We start from the raw sequence: 23311 nt of genomic DNA, 5'->3' as shown, positions 1-23311 counted from the left end.
CTTGTAATAGGAGTAGTGTTGTTGTGCATGTGCATTCAGACAAACCGTGAAAGAAATTATAAATGGCAATGGTTATTTTAATGATGCCTTATGATTGGTATTGCTTTAAAATGTATACATGCACATAGAGACAAGCTAGAGACAAGCTGGAGACACGGCGGCATAAACCCCGATTGAAGCTAAGACCTGAATCCTCATTGTTAAAACCTAACATGGAAATAAATGCCCTAGAATGCGTAAGCTTTATGTAAAATTAAGGTTTATTTTAAGATGTGCTTCTTGGCAGACATCTGTACTTCTGAGAATTAAAATGCATCCACTTAACATCTTCATATGATAATTTGCTATTGTGACATAATGCCATCTGGTGAGAGTATGAATGCCTTGGCTATTTTGATTGGTATTAAAATAAAAGGATGCAGGTCATTCTGTTTCTGAAAGGGAAGCCTTCTAATTAGGTGTGCCTTTGCAGAGATGGCCTGCAGACAGCCTCAGCTCCTAGCCCTGTTGTGGTATAGAACAGGCTCAAGGGTCACATGTGCATCTCTGGCTGCTGCTGGAACAGAAGTTGCTGCAGGTGGAGGTGGCCATTTAATCTTCTGCACCTCTGATCGAAATCTTAATAATAGTATTCCCAGGGCTTTAAGTGGGGTAAGAAATCGAGGGGGGGCCCACATTTGGGGGCGTGGCTTGTGGGAGGGGCGTGGCCTAAAAAGTACGCAAATCGTAGGGTATACACACAAATATATATAAATGTTATATATTTGTGTGCGTACCTTACTATGGTGTGAGTACTGTGCAAGCCATCTTTTCTAAACATAGAAATATGTAACATATTAGAAAAGATGGCTTGCACAGTACACATACCATAGTAAGGTACGCACACAAATATATAACATTTATATATATTTGTGTGCATACCCTACGGTTTGCCTAGTTTTCAGGCCATCTTTTTTAAACATTTCGGGTTTATAAAAGATGGCTTTGAAAGTACACAATTCAAGCCGTCTTTTATAAAGCTTTGACTACGGACAAAATTGTCCGTCGGCAAAGCTTTATAAAAGATGGCTTGAAATGTGTACTTTCAAAGCCATCTTTTATAAACCTCGAAATATGTCGAGGAATCCCCAGGTTCGCCGAGGGTTAAAGACGCCTCGGCGACCTGGGGAAACAAAGGGATAGTAACTCCCTCTGGTGACCTCTCACGCGAGGGGTCACCAGATGCAGTTACTATGACTGACAGAAGTGGCAGCCAGTCACAGCGTCGCTGTGGTTGGCTGCCACTTTTGTCTGATCGCCTGACTTCATGGCCTTCGCATGCATCTCCCGTCGCGGCTGCGGCCACGACGGGATAATGCATCCTGCCAATGTTGCAGGCGGTGGGACGGGGCCCCGGCAGGGCCCCGGCTCAGCCCCACTTTTTGGAGACTGCCGGGGCCCGGCCCCGGCAGGCCCCGGCCCACTTTAAGCACTGAGTATACCTTAGTCAGTCTTTGAGTGCATACACTTTTAAAAGAATATACTGTGACCGATTGTGGCATGGTGACTGCTAAGGACACACAGTTATACAGCCACAGCAATTTGACATCACACCAGTATCAGCTCTGTGAGCAGGGCCAGTCATGACAACACTGATGTATACTGGTGTCTAGGCTGACTGCCTCTACAGTATGCTGCCCCTTTGATTCTCCGGCAGGAAGGCTACACTCTGACGAAGGGCATATAAACTTCCCGCAGGAGATCTCCAGGAAATGGTGCTTCAGAGGAAGCAATGGCATAACAAAGCCAGCCCCACGCAAGAATGCTGATCAGTGGAGTCCCTTTGAAGCCGCCAGGCACGGGAAGGGGGCAGAGTTAGAGTAGCCAATAAGGCATTATAGGCCTGAAGAAGGGTCTTGGCATCTTGATTTCTGCCAGGGCTCTCTTCCTTTTTTCATGTTCTCTCCGTTTCCGGCAGGGCAAGGTATTCTGGGTATGATGTCATAAGGCAATGATCAGGCGTTATAACAACAGTGATTAGACCCCTTACAGCAATCTCGTTTTGGACCAACACCCAATGCCCAATGGCATGTTGCCTTTAAAAGGAGATGGTCATCCTCACATTATTTGATTCATCTTTGGGCCATCAAGAGAAAAAGAAGGATACAAATGTGGACGTCTCTTGTGAGTGCAGTCCATTCCAAAGTCCTCTGTCATATTAGTGATGACATAAGGCATCCAAGTCATAGAAGAGCTCTGTCCCCTAATCATCCCCAGGGAACAGTGTGGGGTGACAGCTGGATGCAGTCCTCTCTACCGGCTGCACAGAAACTTGGCTCCTATTCAGTGGAGGTGAAGGATCCCCTGTGGGTGCCAGCCCAACTTCTTGGAGTGGGAGTGCAAAAAACTAGGACTTACCTTGTCCACGAAGACCCAGGATTGGACTTCCCTACAACCCAGAAGCCGTGGAACAGCTCTAGATCCCGATTGCCACATTGAAGTGCTTGTGAGTTACACCGACTTGAACATCATCTGCCTGTTACAAGCTTTTCTATGCCATTTGCTGTTGCTGCTTGAAACGCACCTCATGTTGGACTCAGTCAACCAACTCACCAACCTGATGCCAAATCACTGCCTCAGGAAGCTCTTAGAAGCCTGGGTTGATGCTATCAGCGACCAAGGACAAGAATAAGGTACTTTGAAGAGGAGTTGTCCTGCTGGTTCACCCTTCTACCATGGTAACTTTTAAGACCACATTCTCTATCTAATACATTCGTGAACATTGCCATTGTGCCATTTAAGTGCCTGAACATGCCCTGCTTATATACCCAGATTGCTATTCTACAACAAGCATTGGTTTAAACTAGTGTTTTGGGTTAGTTGATTGCACTTTATTGCTTGATTCAAAGTCTAAATTGTTATAGAACTCAGATTGTACACCCTCAAGAATGGTCTCATACAACCCCTTGAAAAAAACAATCCTAGGTCCAGACGACCTGGCCAACTAACGGCCCATTATGAACCTCCCGTTTATTGGCAACATCTTGGAAAAAGTACAAAATAAAGAAATGCATCCAATTTTGTTGCGCCAATTGTCATTTATTTGATCCAGATTCTTATGCCAATTATCTTAATGTTGCCCCAAATTTTCTTTATTTGGTACAGATTCTTATGCCAATTTACTTTGTTTTGTACAAATTGTTATCGTGCCTATGAATTTAGATAGAGTCAATACACAACTACTCATCAGAATGTAACAACTTCACCTCCGAAATTACTATCAGTCGGGGTAACATCACAACTGTAGCATCAAAAGGGCCACCATTCAGGTGGTGGATGAGGACATCGAAGTCATGGATAAGGACGACTCATGCCTCCTCGTCCTTCTTCACCTCTCAGCTGCATTCAACACCATCAACTACTGCATCCTCCTCCCCCTCCTTACCAACAAGATGGTATTCTCTGACACTGTCTTGAATTGGTTTACCTCCTACCTATCGGGCAGACACCAGGCCGTCCAGATTAACTTGTTGCCTTCTAACCAACAGCAGGTCTGCTGCAGAGTTCCCCAGGGCTCCATCTGCTCACCAATTCTTTTTAACCTTTATATGGAGCCGTTGGGCACTCTCCTCAAAGATCCCAATATAGCCATCCACTAATATGTGGGTGATATTTGTACATGAGAATAAATTGCGCATAGCACATCATTTGTCTCTGTGATTACCTAGCCATCATCCGTCCTGATCGCGTTGCCCGCTAAATAATAAAGTGTCCGACCATGCCTTAATGATATACGCTAGAAGGATTTGAACCACAACTCTCTGACTCCGATCCTTCAAGAAACACATAGCCAGGAAGGCACAAACAGCCTGCTCCGACTCACAACGCTTCGCAAAATCAAACCCGCCATCCCCACTGTAGGACTTTCAGACTGTAGTGCAGGCCCTTGTGGTAGAAGAAATGCGATCCTGATGGGGTGGCTCCCAGCTGCTCACTTGGCTCCCGTAAAAGCAGTTCACAATGCTGCAGCACGTCTTATTATGGATGCACGGAAATTTGCCTGAATCATCCCCGTGTTATGCAAATTTCCTCTCACAAGTAGCACACCAGCGTACCTGGCGGCTAAGCGCCACATCTCTGGTAGCACATGCTCCTTGTGCAGCAAAATTCACCAACCGGCTTGAATCACAACTCGCCTGCAAAGAAAGGACTTTCAAACAATATTATGATATGTTATGTTGTTACTTGTAAAGCGCACTGTCACCCAAGTGTATACTAGCGCTGCATTGAGAAGGCTTTTCAGAGAGACAACAATCCTTCTCTTGTCATACACCCACCCCCTGGAACTCGTTCCCAGTGTTGGCTTGGAAAGCCCCCAAAATTCTCCAATTTTGCAAATCTCTCAAAATATGGCTTTTTCCACAACACTTGACCAAGGCCTAATTCCATTGGATGCACATACCGACGCATAGACCTCAACTCACAGTACTGCGCTACTGGTGAAAGATGCCAGCCCAAATTCTGGCTACCCACACTTTCTACATAGCTCTGCTGCTCTGGAGCTAGGTCCACATTTTAAAACAATAAAATATATTTTTTTGATTTTGAATCCATTGTACTTAAGCCGTTTGAGTTACTACTGTCATCAGTTCACAACCCCTCTAATCTTAGCCTGCGCAAGCAAACAAGGTAAGGAGGAATACCTTTCCGGCTGTGCCTGTTTCACCTTTATAATTGGGATCACTGCTGGTTTAGTAATATTGTAAAGCTGGGCAAGCGGTTTGCCAATACTCATCCCTGTACTCCTGTAGAGCAATAATAATTTTGTCACGGCTGCGTGCTTTTTCAAGCTAACATGATAACTTGTGTGTGGTACTATTCGTGGTATTTATTTTATTGCATTTGGTAAACACCCAGACTCTTCGGTATCACAGCGAGGTTACAGACATTGGGCCTCATTACACGGTAGGCGGTAAAAATCGGCAATTACCGGCATGGCGTAATTAGCGTGTCCGCCCTCGCAAGAGGCCGCAAATTGCATGCCATTACGAGATCGCGGGCACGAGCCTACCGCCATGCCGGTAATGAGCCTACCGCCATGCCGCTAAACTCCCCAAAAAGTCCCTTAACGGCATCCTCGAAAGCGCTGTTAGCACTTCCGACCTGCCGCCACATGCAAATAGCGGTTTCCGCAAATAGCGGTGACCGCCATTAGCGGTCACCGCTAATAGCGGTTTCCGTAATATTGCGGAACCGGAAATAGCGTCATCGCACCGGAACGGGAACGAGCACGGTGACCATCTTTAAAAACACAATCCATTGCCATCCTCCTTATCCAGGACACCTTACCAGGAACCACGTTGGGAAAAACACCAAGGACACCGTGAAGATGCCCAAGGCTGTTAAGAAATCGTCTGAGCGGCAACGCAAGGAGAAATTTTGCAAGGAGGAGCTCCTCATGCTAACGCAGACACTAGCAGACAATGCTCATGTTGTCTTCAACAACGACATGCGTCGGGAGACCATTGTGAAGAAGAAGGCCATCTGGGAAGAGGTAGCCCACAAGGTCAGCGCGGTAGGCACCACAACCCGCACAGTCAAAGACTGCCAAAAGAGGTGGGATGACCTCCGGCTCCGTGTGCGGAACATTCTATCCGTGAACCGCAACATGGCTACGGGCACAGGAGGAGGCAGTGAATCGCCAATCAAGCTCACTGAGTGGGAGGAGACATGTGCATCAACCATCGGGGTGGAATGCATTGAGGGAGTTGGACAAATGGAGCATGGCGTGGCCGTTTCGTCCGATGGAGGTGAGTGTATGCATCAAACAATGCACAGTGAAGTGTGATGTTCCCCCCAATCATATGTCCATATGAATGCCGTGGCTCCAGCCACAAACAGACATGCATGCATCACCACATGCCCGTACAACACAGACCCATTCATGCATGACCCACCCAACATCCCCGTTACCTGCATCCACACTAAAGAGCCCGGAATGCATAGAACGGCATGAGGTATTCATTTTGCTCAAGGCAGGTCGACCCATTACTGATGGTTGTCAACATTTCTCACCCTTGCAGGTTCACACACTGACACTGAGGAGGCACGCACTTCCACACCTGCTCTCACATCCAGCAAAAAAGCAAGGAGGGATGCCACAGGGGACTCCGCCACATCCACAAGGGCAGCCAGGACGAGTGTCCATGACCACAGGGACAAAAGCAGCCGGAACACCAGTTGCACGCATCCACAGGCCATGGCTGCTCCCGTCGTGGCACCCACGGAAGTGTGTCTCCCAGTAGGTGAGGGCAGCATCGAGGGGATGCACTCTGCTGCCACCAGCTCAACGGGTGAAGCAGCAGCCACGGCCCCACCTTCAGATGAGGAGGACACACCTGCCATTGATGCTGATAGCCAGAGCCCCAGACCAACAAGCCCCTTACTGGCAAGCCCGAGGTACTCCTCAGGTCCGGGTAGTCATGGAGATTCACCCACCCCTGAAGGGATATGGAGCCCCCAGATATCCTCTCCTGATGCAAGTGCAATGGGACCAGGTGCATCAGCCATCCCACCAGCACCCACCATGCGACATGACCTCTCGTCCATCTACCAGAGGCAGACCGAGATGAGTGGCCTAGTAGGTCAACAAGTGGCAGAGACAGCCCGCCTGAGAGAGGACATTGCTACACTTGCACAGCAGACAAGGGAGGGCATGGAGGCATGCACCAGCCGAATCTGCAGTGAAATGGCCCAACTGCGGCAGGCCATGAACCGCATAGCAGACGCTATTGAGCGTCGGTGCCCACTCCCGGCCCAGGAAGAACCAGGCCCCTCCTCGTCTGGGAGTTCACGCCAGACTAGTCCCCTGCGCCGGTCTATGCGGAACCTGCGGCGCACCGCTTCACAGCCACCAGATGACGATGCAGGCACTGGCAAATAGGGCCACCAGGATTTGTGTGCCACATGTGGCAATGAACACATTCACGTCATGAGACTCACATGGGAGTGTTGAGGGGGGAGGGCGGTAAGGGTGTGTTTGGGTGTGTTTGGGTGTGTTGAGGGGGGGTAAGGGTGTATTTGGGTGTGTTGAGGGGGGAGGGGGGTAAGGGTGTATTTGGGAGTTTGGGTTATGCACTTTAGTACCACGATATGTTCAATATACACTGTTCAGAGTTTGAAACCCAAGCGTGGTCTCCATTATTGTGTATGTGTCATTCATTGTGGACAGGGTCCTTTGTGGGCCTCGAAACATGCACCAGGGCAACAATTCCCATCTACGTCCATGCTATTTCACCTTGGTGCATGATGAGATTACAGAATCAGATGCTGATGCACATCGTGTGCCTCCTTGGCACTGCCTGTTTCATGTCCTGCTGGGGCATTCCACCCGCACTCATCCCCAGCCACATCATACTCTACTGGTGGTTGCATGTCAATTTCAAGTGGCATAGGCACATTCCATCATATGCACATTTTGTGATGCTCTACACATGCCATGGTTGTCTTTGCCACTTTGACAAGGCCGTACAGGAGTGCCACACCCAGGCCGCTTAGGCAGCGGAGCACTGTCATTGGAAGGATGTACTATATTGTTGTCCTCTTCCTGATGGTTCTGTGGGTTCCGTACAGGGGTTAGGAGCCACCTCCTCAGTGGATGGCTGTCTTCGCCTGTATGGTGTGGGTAATGGGTGCCTGTTACGGCTCACCTCTGGTGCTGGCTGTTGTTGTAGGTGCTGCACTGCTATCATGTAGTCAAGGCTGTCATGTCATGCTGCTGCTATTGGGACCATCTTGGTGTGGGAAGGGGTGTGGGTAGGGGTGTGGTGTGCTCTTTTGTGCTGCCTGTCCCCATAGCATGCACCTGTGCTGATTGTGTCCACCTGTAGTTGATGGGTACACTGCTCAGGTCTCTTAACGGGTGCTTTTCGATGCCGTTATTAGCGCCATGCCGGTAAGGGGTTTTTGGGTGTTTTACATGCCGCTAATACCATGTCCGCATGGCTTGTGATGGCCTGGTATTAGCGCCATGGCGCTAATTCCGGCATGTGGGTCGCGCGCCCGCGGCCTTGCCGCTATTAGTGGCACCGTAATTAACGGGTGCGCAGATAGCGGTGGGTCCGGGTCGTGATTTGCTTAGGGAATTAACGGTACCGGTAAATCATTACCGGTAACGGTATTCCATTACCGCACAACGTGTAATGAGGCCCATTGTATTAAAACATTAATTAGAGGGGGCCAATCGGGCACAGTTACAGGAAAGTTTAAAACAGTAGTAACACAGAATATATAAAGAGCGGTGAGAACTCAAGGTTAAATAACCAGGCAATTAATACATACATAATCATGGCTATTTACAAAAAGGTTAAGGTAGGTTAAGAACACGTTCATGAGGCTGCTTTAAATTCTTAGATATTTTTAAAAGCACATTGTGAAGCAGGAAGCCTAATAGGTCGCTCGTTTAACTATCTAAATGACATTTAACTGACTGATGCCTGCTCGTTTTTTTATATACACACACACACACACACGCACACGCACACGCACACGCACACACATAGATGGTTCCGTATGCTTTCACTGAATAATATTTTGCCCCAGGTTTTTTTACTTCACATATTACTGCCTTTTTCCTGGAAAAGACTTGGAAGACCCCCCAACTCGTACACCTCAGCCCCCTACCTCTCAGAGCTAATATTACCTTACCCAAACCAAGCATCACATGTGTGGTTAAAATAGGTCAGTAAAAAGACTGGCTACCACACAGATAGACTTCCATGCCCAACTCTTCAAAGATAAACTATTAACATGTTTTCCAATTGCTTGGTGCAGCATCAACAATCCAACGCCTTGTTTTAAATTAAACACTTGGACATTCGATTGAACGTCGGTCGTTCCATTTTTTTAACTAGTTGCTAATCTTTTAGCCTCAAGATGTTTTTGAATTATTCTGTTCACTGTATAATTAATGACTTGTTAAGCTTTTTGAAGCAAAGTTTTCGATTCTTGACAGAACTTTTGGGTCTATGGGCAATAGATTGTATAAAAGGCCTATGGAGAAAGGACACAGAGCAGAAGAACCCGGCATAGATACCAATAAGGTAAGAGTCAGCCGGAGAGTGGCTCTTCTGGAGCAAGTGGCTGATGGGCCAAGGAAAGGAACAGGTTCTATGTGATTTCATCGAGGGGATTTGATGAAATCCAAATAACTTCTTTTTTCTTTTTAGCAATTTGGCCGCAAATATATGCAGGGAGTAGACCCCATGTAGTGCCCCTTTGCCCATCCCAACTGAATTATTGCCCTTACCCACTCCCCACATATATTTGCGTCCAAATTTAGCTAAAAGAAATTGATGGATTTGGCTTCATCTAAATCTCCTGTGATGAAACCTCCCTATCCCAAGGAACACATACAACAGCATGAAAATAATTGTATTCGCGCCTTGAAACACTTGTCTATAGGCGCGTTATAAATGCCATATCATATCATGAGTAGTCATTTCTGTTTACCTGTGTCTTGCCAAACAAGTTCGGAAAAATGGTAATGAATATAGTCTTAACTTTTAACAAGCAACATTAAAGATCTTCTTTGATACAGAAACCAAGAGCACTGAGAATCCACTTAAGGCAGTGCAATTTATTTAACTGGATATAAGCACCCTTTTGTATTTCTAATTATTTGTCATTTTTTTAAAAAAAATATGGTTATTTAATTTTATTATTATGTCTATTTTGTCTAACATTGTTTAGGAAATTAGTACAGTTGGTGAGGTTTGATTTTAAATTGGAGCCGTTTCCTTTGCTCGAGCACCACTTCCGCAGGGCTTAGCGGAGTTGTCAAGAGTTCTGGGAAGGGTGACTGTGATTGAGGGTTCTGGGTTGGTCAGCAGAGGGGGCTGCTTTGTAACCATTTGGTGAGTGGTGGCCTTCTGGACAGGGCCGGGAATCTCGTTGCATAGTCCATGAAAGGGTCCCAGATGTTCATGTTTTTGGTGAATGAGTTGTTCTGGATCGCGGTCACCTTTTCTGCTACTGCAATGTCCCAACATTTGAGCCACCATAATGCTATTGAGGGTCCCTCCTCATGCTTCCACAGACGGGCAATGGCAATTTTCGCTGCAAGGAGTAAGTGCATACACAAACGAAGTATGTGACCTGAAATCGGTAATGCTCCTTCCCCTGTTTCACCTAGGATAATGATCCCCGGGTCCCAAGGAATAGTGAGTCCCGTGATGTCCTTAATGTGTTTAATCACCTCCCTCCAGTATGCCTCTGCCTTTGGGCAGGCCCATATCATGTGAAATAATGAACCGGGGGTGGTGCAGCCCCGCCAGCATTGGTCCGAGAGATGTGGATTAGCTCTGTTGATTTGGACCGGGTCACATAATATCTATAGCAACATTTGTAGCCCCCCTCCCTGTTTGTGATGCATTGTGAGCTTTCATGCAGTCTGGTCCATATTTGTGCCCATTCCTCCCCCTCTATTACCCGTCCCAGGTCCCTCTCCCACTCAGTCATGTATCTTTCTTTTTTCTTGGGGTCCCCCCTGTCCAGGAGACGGTACAGTGTAGAGATTTTGCTTCTTTTTGTAGGGGTTGTAAGGGTGCTCTCCAGAGCCGTTGGCTCTCTCGAGCATTTCTCGCGAACCGCCCTATTAGATAACCAATGTCTTATTTGGGTGTAATGAAATCTTTCCCAAATTTCTCTTTGCATCTTTCAAATGTGATGACATGTCCTCCTCCAGAAAGTCACCCGTTTTAAGTAATCCGCCCTCCCTCCAAGACTGGAAATTATTGGGGCTACAGCCTGGCGAAAACTCTGGGTTGTTCCAAATCAGGGATAGAGGGCCCAGCGTGCCCCTACCGCCCCACTTCCGAGCCGCTGCTTTTCAACATCGGGCTGTTGTGATTGTAGCAGCCAGAGGACCTGTGTTAGCCTGCATTTTCCTTTCTGGTAGGTGCGGGAGGTCCGCAGGGCTGCCCAGGCACCAGGACTCCTCTATCTGCGTCCATTTTGGGGGATCCTCTTCTTGCACCCATGAGAAGGCATGTGATAGTTGAGCTGCTAGAGTGTATCTGGCTATGTCTGGGGCCCCCAGGTTTTTGTCCAGCATCATTATTCGTTTACTGATGTGCGGCTTTTTCCCACCCCAGACAAATCCCTGCAGTTTCTTTTGCATGTCCACCAGTACCGGGCCCGGGATATGGGACGGTATTGCGGTGCAGGAGTATATCCATCTGGGGATAATGTTCATTTTTATGGCCGAGATACGGCCGAACCAGGAAATTTCCTTGGAGGACCAGGACTTTAGGTCATTCTTAAGATTTGTAATCAGTTGCAGAAAATTTGCGGTGAATAGTTGGACCGGGTCCTTAGTAATTCTCACCCCTAGGTAATCTATCACCTCTCTTTCCTATGGAATAGGCATTCAAGGGCGGAGGGCTGCTCTTTCCAGTTTAGTGACGTTGATCGCTAGGGCTGATGATTTATCTAGGTTAATTTTGAACCCTGACAATTCTCCAAATTCATCAATTTCCTTCCATAGGGAATCAAGGGATGTTGCCAGGTTCGATGCTGTTATTAAAACATCATCCGCATATAGCGCAATTTTATATTCCTGGCCCCCTATTTGGACCCCCCTTATCCTGGTATTCTGCCTAATCTTGGCGGCAAAGGGCTCCATAGATAGAGCAAAGATTAATGGGGACAGTGGACACCCCTGTCTGGTGCCCCTTGATATCTGTATTGCCTCGGATCTCCTGCCATTAACCCTTAATTGTGTTGAGGTAATTTGGTAATTGGCCATGACCCATTTGATGAAGTTTGGGCCGAATCTGAAATGTTCCAGGGTCGCCCGCATGTACCCCCAATCCATCATGTCGAATGCTTTATGAGCATCTAATTAAATCACTGCCATTCCGTCCCCAGACTTGTGGGCATGTTCAATAATGTCTATTGTTCTTCGAATATTGTCATGCGTCCCTCTCCCAGGTATAAACCCTGTCTGATCACTGTCAATTAGGCCCTGTAGAGCCGTGCCCAGCCTGCCCACCAGCACTTCAGCAAAAATCTTACCGTCATTGTTCATAAGCGTGATCGGGCGGTAGGAGGCAGCTAGTTCAGCAGCCCTTCTGGGTTTGTGCAGTAGAACTGTCAATGATTCCGCCATGGATCTGGAGACGGAGCCAGATGTCAGGAAAGAGTTGAATAGTTCCACCAGCTGAGGGACCAGGAGCCTACAGAACTTCTGCTAAAATGATGCGGATAAGCCATCGGGTCCAGGAGCCGTGGGTTTCAATGATTTGATGGCATTGTTTATTTCCTCCGCCGAAATAGGCCTCTCTAGGTGCTCCAGCTGATTCGCGTTCTGCTTGGGTATGAACTGTAGATACTTTGGTAAGTTATCTAGCACTGTTGGTGACCCTCTCATGATTTCTGAATGGTATCTCGATAATTCCGCCATTTTGTCCACATCGGTGTAGAGGGCTTTGGCATCCGCCCCAGTTATTGTGAGGATGTTGTTTCTAGTTCGGGTCTTTTTCAATTTTTGTACTAGTACTCTATTTGCTTTGTTCCCCTTCATATAATAGAACTGTTTTGTGAAGGCTAAGGATTTAGCGGTGCGATTGGCGCAGTGCATTTCTAAGGCTGTTTTGGCCTTTCTTAGCTCTCTCTCTAGGCCTTTCTGGAGTATCGTCTTTTCAGGTCAGTCTCCAAGTGATTCACCTTCTCCTCCATTCTGGCTGCGGCTATATTAGAGACCCTTCGTTGTTCCGCACCTGCACTGATTAGAGAGCCTCTGACAACTGCCTTCATTGCATCCCAGATGATGTTAACGGGCAAGGTCTCTGTGGTGTTTTCATTGAAGTAGTTGACTATTGTGTTCTCTATTTCCATCTTAATGCATTCATCCAATAGCAAAGCGTCATTCAGTTTCCAGTGTCTCTGTGCCGGTAGCTTTTGCCCCGATATAGCTATTTTCGCAGACACTGGGGCGTGATCCGAGATCATACAGGTGTGTATTGCCGTTGCTTCCAAACATGGGTAAATGACCCCCGAGAACAAAATAAGGTTGATTCTTGAGTAGCCTTCATGCACCTGAGAATAATGGGAGTAGTCTCTTAAGGTCCCGTTGAACAGCCTCCAGGCGTCCACTGTTTCCGTTTCCCTTAATAGCTTGGCTAGCGGGAGTGCTTGTGTATAGTCAGTTTTAGTGGGCGGAAGGGTCTTGTCCATCTGGGGATTTGGCATTGAGTTGAAGTCTCCGCCCATGATCAGATGCCCTTCTTGGAATGCTAAAATGGTTGGGACTAAATTTGTGATGAAGGCAGCTTGAGCAGAGTTGGGGCCATAAATTGACGCTATAGTGATTGGGAGCTCCTCAAACATCCCTTTGTGTAGGAGGAACCTCCCATTTGGATCTCTTTTTATAGTGACTTTTGTTAGGGGTATCCTATCGCTTAAGAGTATTGCCACTCCCCTTTTTTTTTTGGCCCGAGGTGGCAAAATATGCCTTTTGGTACCTGTTAAATCTTACTCTGTGTTCGTCTTCCTGCAGTAAATGAGTTTCTTTTTTTTTTTAATAATTCTGTTTATTACGTTTTAGGAACACAAACAACAAAACAAACATGAATCAAAGGCATACATCAGATCATGGTGGCAAGGCAGTTTTCAAAGAGCAAAAGAAACCCATTCGGGTCGAGAGCCATCAGGCATGTGTGGGATAGGGCAGGTAACCAATGTTAACAACTGTACATGTCTATTTTCAACGGCAGATTTCAGTTAGCGTCCAACCATTTACCCCATATTTTTCCGAATTTGCGGGGGCAACCCCGTGCATTATAAATCCGGCGCTCCGAGGCCGCGCATCTGTCCAGCTCATTGCTCCAGCGGTTCACGGATAGAGGGTCGGCAGAGCCCCAGCTAGCCGCGATCAATCTTTTGCCTGCCCCCAATGCCAGTGCCAGAAATATTTTTTCATATTTCGAGAGATCCACTTCACCTCGGATTCCCAGCAGTATCATTTTGGGGTCCCTGGGGATTGTTGTCGCCAGGGTGGCTGCGATCTTGTTGATACAGTTCTCCCAGAAGGCCTGTAAGACTCGGCAGTCCCATAACATATGGTAGAACGTGGCAGGTTCTGTTTTGCACCCGAGGCATGTCCCGTCTTCCAGTCCCCCCCCATTTGGCCATGGCAGTGCGTGAATAGTATGTGCGGTGGAGGATCCTCAGTTGTATAAGCCTGAGCTTGGAGTCTATGCCTATTTCTCTAGGGGACATCAATGCCTCTACCCAGTCTTCTGGTTCCATTTGACCTATGTCCTTTTCCCATTTTTCTTTGAGCCCATCTAGCTGCGTCGCCCCAAAGGAGTTGAGGGCTTGATAGAGCTTGGAAGTGACCTTGGTGTCAATGTGTTGCGAAAGGATATTGGTCTCAATGGGAGTATAGGGGGGTATGGTTGTCGTATCAGGGAATTGGGTGCGGATGGCGTGGGCCAGTTGCGCATGTCGAAACCGGTCCATGGGTGCGAGGTCGAATCGCTCTTGCATGGTCTCAAAGTCAAGGAGGTGGCCGTCCTGTATCACATGCGCTAGTGTGTGTATCCCTTTCACGCACCAGTGACCGAAGGGGCCCATCTTTACAATTTCCGGGAGGAGTGCGTTGTGCCATAGGGGTTGGGATAGTGTTGGTTTGGCTTTCCAGCCTATTAGTTTGTGCGCGTCCCGCCAGGCCCGGCAAATGTGGCGTGTCATTTTGGGTAACAACGGGGGTTGGTCGTGGGTGGCGTACAGAGTCTGTAGTGGGGTTAGTGGGGTCATGCTCTCTATTTCAAGGCGGATGTGGGGGAGTGTGGGATCTGCGTGTATCCAGTCGTTCACCACCCCAATCTGGGCTGCAAGGTAATAGGTGCGTATGCATGGAAGACCGATGCCTCCCTCCCACACTGATCGCTGTAGCGTTTCGAGGGCGATCCTGGGTTGTTTCCCTCCCCACAGCAGAGTGCGAAGGCGTCTGTGTATGAGTGCGAAGGTGTCTCGGGGGATGGCAAGGGGGGGCGTTTTGAAGTACATACAACAGTCTGGGGAGGGTCAACATTTTGAATAGCGCCGCTCTGCCCATTAGTGATAGTGGGAGTGATTGCCAGTGGGAGGTGTCCCTATTGAACCGGTCAATTATTGGTTGTAAGTTGAGTTGCAGGAACCCACCCAGTGTCGGGTCGAGTCTTATGCCCAGGTATTTGAGTTCTCTAATGGAGAGGGAAGTCTCCCTGGACCGGGAAGTAAATGGTTTTGGTTTCGTTAACCTTAAGGCCTGCAAAGCGCTGGTATACTCTAAGGATGCGGGAGACAATCGGGCAGTATGTGCGTGGGTTACTGAGGTATATGAGGAGGTCGTCCGCGTAGAGGGAAAGTCGGTCCCCCCCCCCCCCGGCCAGACGAACCCTGACCAATTAGTGTTATTCCTAAGCTCAATTGCGAGAGGTTCTATGGCCAAAAGAAAAAGCAACGGGGAGAGGGGGCACCCCTGTCTCGTACCACGACCCAGGGGAAATGATCGAGAATACCTGCCGTTCACCCTTACCGTGGTCTCCGGTTGTGCATACAGGAGTTTAACCCACGATATAAACGTTTGCCCCAAGTTCATCCGAGCCATGATTGCCCACAAAGCCTCCCATTCTACAGAGTCAAATGCTTTTTCAAAGTCCACTGCCAGGAGGGCCAATGGGGCTGGTATTTCCTTGGCTCTGCTTAGCGCCAGCTGAACTCTGCGCAGGTTCATGCGGGTGGATTTGTTGGGCATGAATCCGCATTGGTCGGGGTGGACCAGGGTCTCTATAACTTTCAGCAGTCTGTTGGCTAGTGTTTTTGCAAGGACCTTGGCTTCGCCGTTGATCAAGGATATTGGGCGATAGGAGGCACATTCCTCCGGGGGTTTCCCGGGCTTATGTATGACGATTATGCATGCCTTCCTGAGGTCCGGGGGGAGTGCCCCCAGCTCTTTGCTGCGTAGAAACATACGGTGCATGCGGGAGGGCAGTGAGCCGCCAAGGCATTTCCATGCTTCTGTAGGGAACCCATTAGGACCCGGGGTCTTCCCAGGTTGGAGCTGTGCGAGCGCCTCTTGCACCTCGGTGACAGTGATTTCGGCGTTCAGGAGGTCTGTTTGGCGCTGAGCGAGCTTCGGGATCTCGATCTGGTCAAGGTAACATGCGGGTTCGGAAGACGGTCTCTCGGCCGGTGGAGTGTAGAGCTTCTCATAGTAGGCGGCGAATGCCGCAACAATGTCCGAGTCGTCTGTGAGGAGCGTTCCGTCTGGAGATACAATTGCCCGCACATGTCCCTTGGCCTGTTCGCGCCTTTCCAACCAGGCCAGTGTCTTATTCGCCTTGTCGCCTCGTTCATAGATTTGGCTCCGGACTAACTGATGGGCTATTCGTGCATTGTCTAGAGCCAGGTTGCGAAGGGCCTCTTGTGTTGTAATCAGATCCTCCTTCGCTTCTTGGGTGCCGTGTTCTAGGGTTCGCCATTCGCACTCCAGGACACGCGCTTCTGCCTCTTTGATCTTTTGGGCTTGTCGTCTTTGGTAGGCCGAAACTTCCGAGATAACTTCCCCGCGGAGGACAGTCTTATACGCCTCCCAGAGTGAGATCGGGCAGTCCACTGATCCTTCGTTGTTTTCAAAATATTCTGTTGTCTTCTTTTCCAGTTCCTCCGCAATTTCGGGGAGACGTAAGTGATACGTGTTCAGGCGCCAATTACGATCCGGACCACGGCCGGAGTTCTTCATGGACAATAGGAGCGGAGAGTGGTCAGAAATACCTCTTGCGAGGAATTCCGCGTCAAGGAGCCTGTGCTGTATATTGCGGGGGATGAAGGCATAATCGAATCTGGAGAATGACTTATGGACGCCTGAGAAGGAGAACCCAGCCTCGTTGTTGTGGAGCGAGCGCCATGCGTCCGTCATACCCAGAGCTTCGGCAAACATGGCGAGTGGTGTGGGGACAGGGCAGGTACCTGACCTCCTGTGAGATCTATCGACTGCAGTGTTCATTACTTCATTAAAGTCCCCGCCAATCACCCATACATCGGCCTCATCTTCTAGTAACCGGCTCTGTAGCTCGGAGAGTAGTTCTTTCGTCTGTGAGGGAGGTGCGTAAATTGCAGCGAGGCCCCATTTCTCGCCCCAGATGTCAGCCAGTATCATAACATAGCGGCCCCGGGGGTCGGTCTTGACCTTCTTGACCTGCAGGGGGCCTCGCTTGTGAACCAGGATCATCGTGCCCCTGGCTCCCGTTGTGAATCCAGCCTGGTAGGCGTGGGAGTAATTGGATCTTTTGAAGAAGTGTGTGCTCGTACCAAGCAAATGCGTTTCGTTTAAAAGGGCTATATCGGGCGAGTAACGGTTAAGGTACTGGAGCACTAGTCTTCGCTTTATGCTGGAGCCGAGGCCGTTGACATTCCAGGAGAGCACAGTTATCTTGTTGAAGTTCATACTATCTGCGTGGGGCGCATATCTGGACATCGAGGATCAATGGTAGTCTTGTGCACTCGAGAGGTGTATGGCGTTGTACTTTCGGGGGAGACGTCCGGGGGTCGTCTCGGGTTGGTATATCTGCTGCCTGGATGATGATTATGTCTGTGGTCTTGCCCACAGATAGTATTTGATTCCCTTGCCAGTGCTACTGTATGTCTCGCCTTCTTGTTTCTTGATTCGGTTTCTTTACAGTCCTTGAATTCCCCCCCACCCTGTACTTCCCCCCCAACTGGGAGCACCTGTCGCCCAAACATTGAACCTATAACTTTATAAACTTCTTCGGGATAACCCGGCTGTGATAACGCGCGCGCAGCCTTAGGGGGCGGCGGCCGCTAGGTGCGCATTTCCATTCTACCAATCTGCAGTTTGGGCCCCTCAGTACCGGGTATTCATCCTTTTTCCGTAGGGGTCCTTGACGCGTCGTCTTCCGCATCGGACAGGGGGTGAGGGGGCGAGGGTCTCCCAGGTCGGGGTCGCTGCGCGGGTGGGCCCGGTAGCACGCGTCTCCCACTGGGGTCCGTGAGGACATGAGTTTCAAGCCAGTCCCATGCATCTTTGGGGTTGTAAAATAAGTGAGTAGCACCCTCATACTGGACTTTTAGCAATGCCGGGAAGAAGAGGGCATATTTGATGGATAGTGACTGGAGCTTCCTCTTGACGGAGTCAAAGGACTGGCGGGCTTTTTGGACTTCTTTCGTGTAGTCAGGATAGAAACCGACCTTGTAGCCGTTGTATGTGATCGGGCCCATGGCCCTTGCCATTTGTAGGATCGCATCACGGTCGCGATAATTCAGTAGGCGTGCAATCATTGTTCTGGGCGGGGCACCCGGTATAGGTCGGCCGGTGGGGACTCTGTGTGCCCTTTCCACCGAAAAGAATTTGGATAGCTTCTTCGGGGCAAAGATATGAGTGAGCCAATCTTCTAGGAAGAGTTCTGCGCTGGGGCCTAACTCTTTCTCTAGTATACCGAGGATTCTGAGATTATTGCGTCGCGCCCTCCCCTCACTGTCTTCGGCGCGGTTTTCCAGTTGGGTCACTTTTTGGGCAATCGCAGTGAGCTGTTGTTCCATGCGATGGACCGCATCTTCAGTGTTAGACACCCTCTGTTCCGCTTCCCCCACCCTGGTCGACAGGTTGCGGAGGTCCTGGCGTATAAGGGACACCTCAGAGGATAGGCCACCCATTTTTAGTTCCAAGGACGTCCTCGAGTCCCCAATTGCTTTCATAAGATCTGACAAAGAGATAGGAGGGTCTCTGAGTTCTCCAGGGTTGCTCTCTTCTTCAGGGGGTTGAGGTTCGCGCGGGGCCCCCACGGTGTAGAGATCCATCTTGCTCTGTAGCGTTTGCCTCTTGGTTTTCTCCTTCCCCATGCTTCGGTCGGGTTCTATGTCGTTGGGATCTGGCTGCTCTCCCTCGGGGCAGACGAGTGTGTATAGGCCGCACAAGGTGCGCACCGCGAGCCGCCGCCAAAGTTACTTTTGGGATGGCCGCAGTGTCGTCGCACAGCCTCGCTTGGTGGCTTGGTGTATAGTAGGGGTGTCGTGGGGAGGACTGTGCCCCTGTTCTACCGTTGTTGTGGGCTGGCCCTCGCCTGTCTCCACTACATAGGGTGGCCCTCCATGAGTACTGCATTTCGGGCGACGATTTAAGCCACTCGGGGTGGTCCCAAGAGAGGGCCAGGGCACTTCCGCCGTTTACGCCAGGTCTTGGGGTCCACCTTGGACCGGGGGGGGGGGGTTCCCCACACTCTCAGTGTAGCTGTGTTTGTGGCTCGTGGGTCTATGGTGCAGCTGTGCTCTGTGTCCTCTGCAGCAGGCTAGTTGCCAAAAGGGGTCGCGGGGGGGGGAACAAAGCAAAACATCCACCCCCCACACCCGTGTACCTTGCCGCGGGTGCCTCTGGTTGCCGCTTGTCTTCCTTCAGCGGGGGAGAGCAGCTTTGGGCTCTTGCTGCCGCTCGACCCCAGGTATTGTAGTCTTGCTGATGAGGAGGCCCCGCTTGGAGGGCTGGCGATGCAGAGTCTCTTGTGGATCGGGAGGTGTGTGGGCAGTCGTTGTCTCGCCCGGAGAGCGCCACGGGATCTTGATCCAAGCGTCGGCCTTGCCTGGGAGCCACAGCGAACTCAGCGTCTCCGGGGGGGAGGGGCGATCCTCTTCTCCCACCCGCACTGCGTCGGCGGTCCGTGGGCTGGTTCTGGCGTCCCCCGCTCCGATTTTCCCTCAGAGTGCAGCGACAGCCGCTCCAGTGGGTCCGCCACCGTTGGCGGGCGGTTGAGGCGAGATTGGTTCTCGTAGAGTGGAAAAAAAGCAGGATAATAGTAGCAGCCGGGAGCCGTTGAATTTAGTCCCGCATGCGTCGCGCGCGCATGCACAGTCGTAAATGAGTTTCTTGAAGCAACACAATGTCTCCCCCTAATTGAGCCAACCTGTGTTCTATGGATTTCCACTTCCGCGGCGAGTTGAGCCCTTGAACATTCCATGAGAGAATTGTTATTGCACTTGTATCAGCCATATTCTCTTATTACTTTTTTCCCTCTGAGTGTGAGCTTATGTCTGTCTGCTGAGAATGATCCTCCTAGCTGGAGTAGCTACGATAGTTTGTAATGTTTCAATGTTGCTGTTGTTGACCTGTCGTGATGTGCTTGAGTCCCGGGCTGAACAGCAGGGGCCTCCAGACCCAGGGTCTCCATTTGTCTTTCGAAAATCCCTTCTCCCCAGCCACCCCACCCCCGTAGAACAAACGTGTTGGATGAACATTGTCCTACTGCCACCAGGAACTGCTCCGATGTGCATATCTTGGCCAACTGGGCCGCCGAGTCAACTGTAAACTTAGAAAAGAACTGCCGCGTGCCCCCCTTCTTGGGGTGTTGATTCCTGTGCCTTGTTGAGCGCGAGCTCCAACGTGAGACTCTCATCTTTATTTGGAGCTGAGGATCCGTCCATTTGATGATTTTCAGTTAGTTCATGCTGTTGTAAAAGCTCTATCATCTGGGGATTTTATGGATGTACGTAGTTAAATATCAGTCAGGAACAGAGCTTTTTCTAGCTGGCCCTCGGGGTCTGCGTCGTTGTGCAGGTTGGACCATTTCAGGCATGTATATATATTGTAATGCATAACTATAAAGTAAAAATATTTGCAACGTTGGAGCTTTTTAAGTGCCGGTTTTGACCACTCTCCATTGGAACGTTTGCTGTGTTGAGATTGGGACGGTTCCTCAAAGTCTGATCCTCCACCTGTTTCTCCGATGCCCATGAATTTGTCGGCCTCTTTCTGTGAACGGATTTGTCTCTGAGTCCCCTCCCAAGTGAACCTGACCGACCTTGGGAATCCCCAGTAATAGGTAATCTTTTTCCCTCTCAGCCACTCCGTGAATGTTCTCATGGCTCGGCGTTTCTGGAGCGTGGCGTTTGCCAGATCTTGATATAGTGTTATGTTGGATCCTTGGAACGTTATTTGGCCCATTTGTCTTGCTTCATTCATGATTTCTTCTTTGATTTGGTAGAAATGGACCCTTTCCAGTACATCTGGGGGAAAGTTAGAAGTCGACCTCCGAGCCGCCCTGTGCACCCGGTCTAACTCCAGGGATGACTCGCCGGCAGGGTTATGATGAATCGAAGCAGTTGGGAGACGTAGTTTCTTAGCTCTGTGTCCGGTATGGATGCTGGTATCCCCCGGATACGAATGTTGTTTCTCCGTGATCGATTTTCGCCGTCTTCTTGTTTCGCTTCTAAGAGTTCACACCTTTCTTCCAGAGCTGTGATTCTATCCCTGCCGATCTCACCTTCAAACCGCTGGTCGCAGACTTCTGACTCGAGCTCCGCCGTCCTTCTCTCCACCTCAATCACTCTCTTGTTCAGGGAGTTTATTTTTTGGGTTACTTCTTCTGTGCTTTTATGAATTTCCTTCGTCAGTGCCGCGAGCAGATCCTGCAGATCATTCTTAGTTACCATTTGTGCTGCATTATTCGCCGATGCCTCGTTGGCGGGGTTCGTTTCGCCGGGGAGAGCCTCGGGCGTTTCCACTTTCTTGGAGCGTTCGGTCGGGGCATTAGCCATCAATGCTGCAATGTCTGTTTGCTTTGACATCTTCCCGCTTCTAGGCATCCTTGCCCCTGATTAGACTCTGAGTCCCCCCCTTGGCACTCTTTACGCTTGTTTATTCTGCTGCCGGGTTTGAGGTGACCGTGAGCCAGAGCGGTCCAGGGTCTCCGCAGTACTGCTGTGTTCGCTTTATTCCTCCAATCTCCACGGCTGCGGGGTGCCCGACGGGCCCGATTTTTACCTGCGCATTAACGGCAGTGCAATGGCTTCGCAATCACGCCGTTCGCCACAGCCTCCGATCCCTGGCTCGGAGCGTGCAGTGCCCCCTCTACAGCCTTTTTTCCTCCCCTCCAGCAATTCAGACCAGGGATGTGGGTTAATGCTCGGGCAGGATCCTCCGAAGTGCGAGGGAAGAGCCCGCAAATTCTCGAGTCCTCCCACCGCCCGTTAGAGATCCTCACTGCTCCGCTGTTGAGTGTCTTCCAGGAGAATTCCGTCGGCGAAATATTAAGTCCCCCCAGCCTCCCGGGACTGGCTGGAGGGTTGCTAGCACACGGCACTCCTCGTTACGGCACTACCATACTGCATGGGTCCACAGTTCCTCGGCAGCCCTTGTCGTGTTCATATGGCTGCCCCTCCCCCATTCCGCCGCCTCTCGTGGTTCAGCGAAGCGGCTGCCATTTTGCCGCCGAGGGATCCCCGGGCTCTAAATGCGTCTGATCGTGGCAGGCAGGGCGCCGATCTGGGTGCCACTCTCCGTACCGCAGCTTTAGAGCTTCCCCCACGCTGCGGTCCTTTTTTGACGAAAAATGGGGTCTGGAGACAGCGATATTATGTTCCGCGCATCGGGCCAGCCAGGAGCTTCTACGAAGTCATGCCGATCGCGGCAGCTCCAAGCCACGCCCCTCCAATTTTAATGTTTTATGTTTTTATTTTTATGTTACGCTAAAATTATGATTTTATATATTTTGCCTGGATACTATGTATTGTTGCATTGCCTGTGTTGTGGTTTATGGACTTTATCTGAATAAACTTTGATTGATTGATGAATCAACAACGTATTTATATAGGGATTCCAAGTGCCATTCTAAATGTCATTACAGCTAAAAAATCCTCAAAGTGTTACAACTAAGTAAACAACCACATCATCAACAAGACATCATGCATGTAAACATGAAACACGGTGCATATGAACTTTGAAATCAAGCTGTGTCCCTGCTGCATGGTGCAGCTCTACTCCTGCAATTCTTCAATGAACGTGTAAGTAGTTAGCATTTCTGTTGACACTTGGATGTATAACTCACAAAACTAGAAATTGCCGGTAACTGAACTGACACGCTCCAGCTCTTGTGAAATACGTGCAGAACACTTATTAACACGCACTGAGAAATAAAGGCATTTCATACCGTACCTCCACAGAGCAAAGATAAAAGTCCAGACTGCCTTTTTTGACAAAATTAAAAAGGCCTGGGACCAGATAGCAACGGCTCAAACAACTCAGGCTATCTACGACCTGCCGCCCATTAGAGACACCTCAAACCACACAGACTCCTTTAGGTTTAAAAAAAACCTCGATAGAGGACATACTGAAAGTCTTGGCCTCCATGAAGCCCACAGCATGCGCATAGAATATTCTGCCGCCTAAAATGATACTAGATAACACATATATATTTGCCACTTTACTCATGAGAATAGTCAACACATCGTTTCACGACGGGGTGCCAGTATATCGCCCCTAGTGTTTAACCTTTGTCTA

The sequence above is a fragment of the Ambystoma mexicanum genome, chromosome 1p (assembly GCF_040938575.1).
Source record: "Ambystoma mexicanum isolate Mex_15411 chromosome 1p, UKY_AmexF1_1, whole genome shotgun sequence".
NCBI classification, from domain to species: domain Eukaryota; kingdom Metazoa; phylum Chordata; class Amphibia; order Caudata; family Ambystomatidae; genus Ambystoma; species Ambystoma mexicanum.
The sequence above is the reverse complement of the archived record's forward strand: the minus strand, read 5'-3'. Positions refer to the sequence as shown.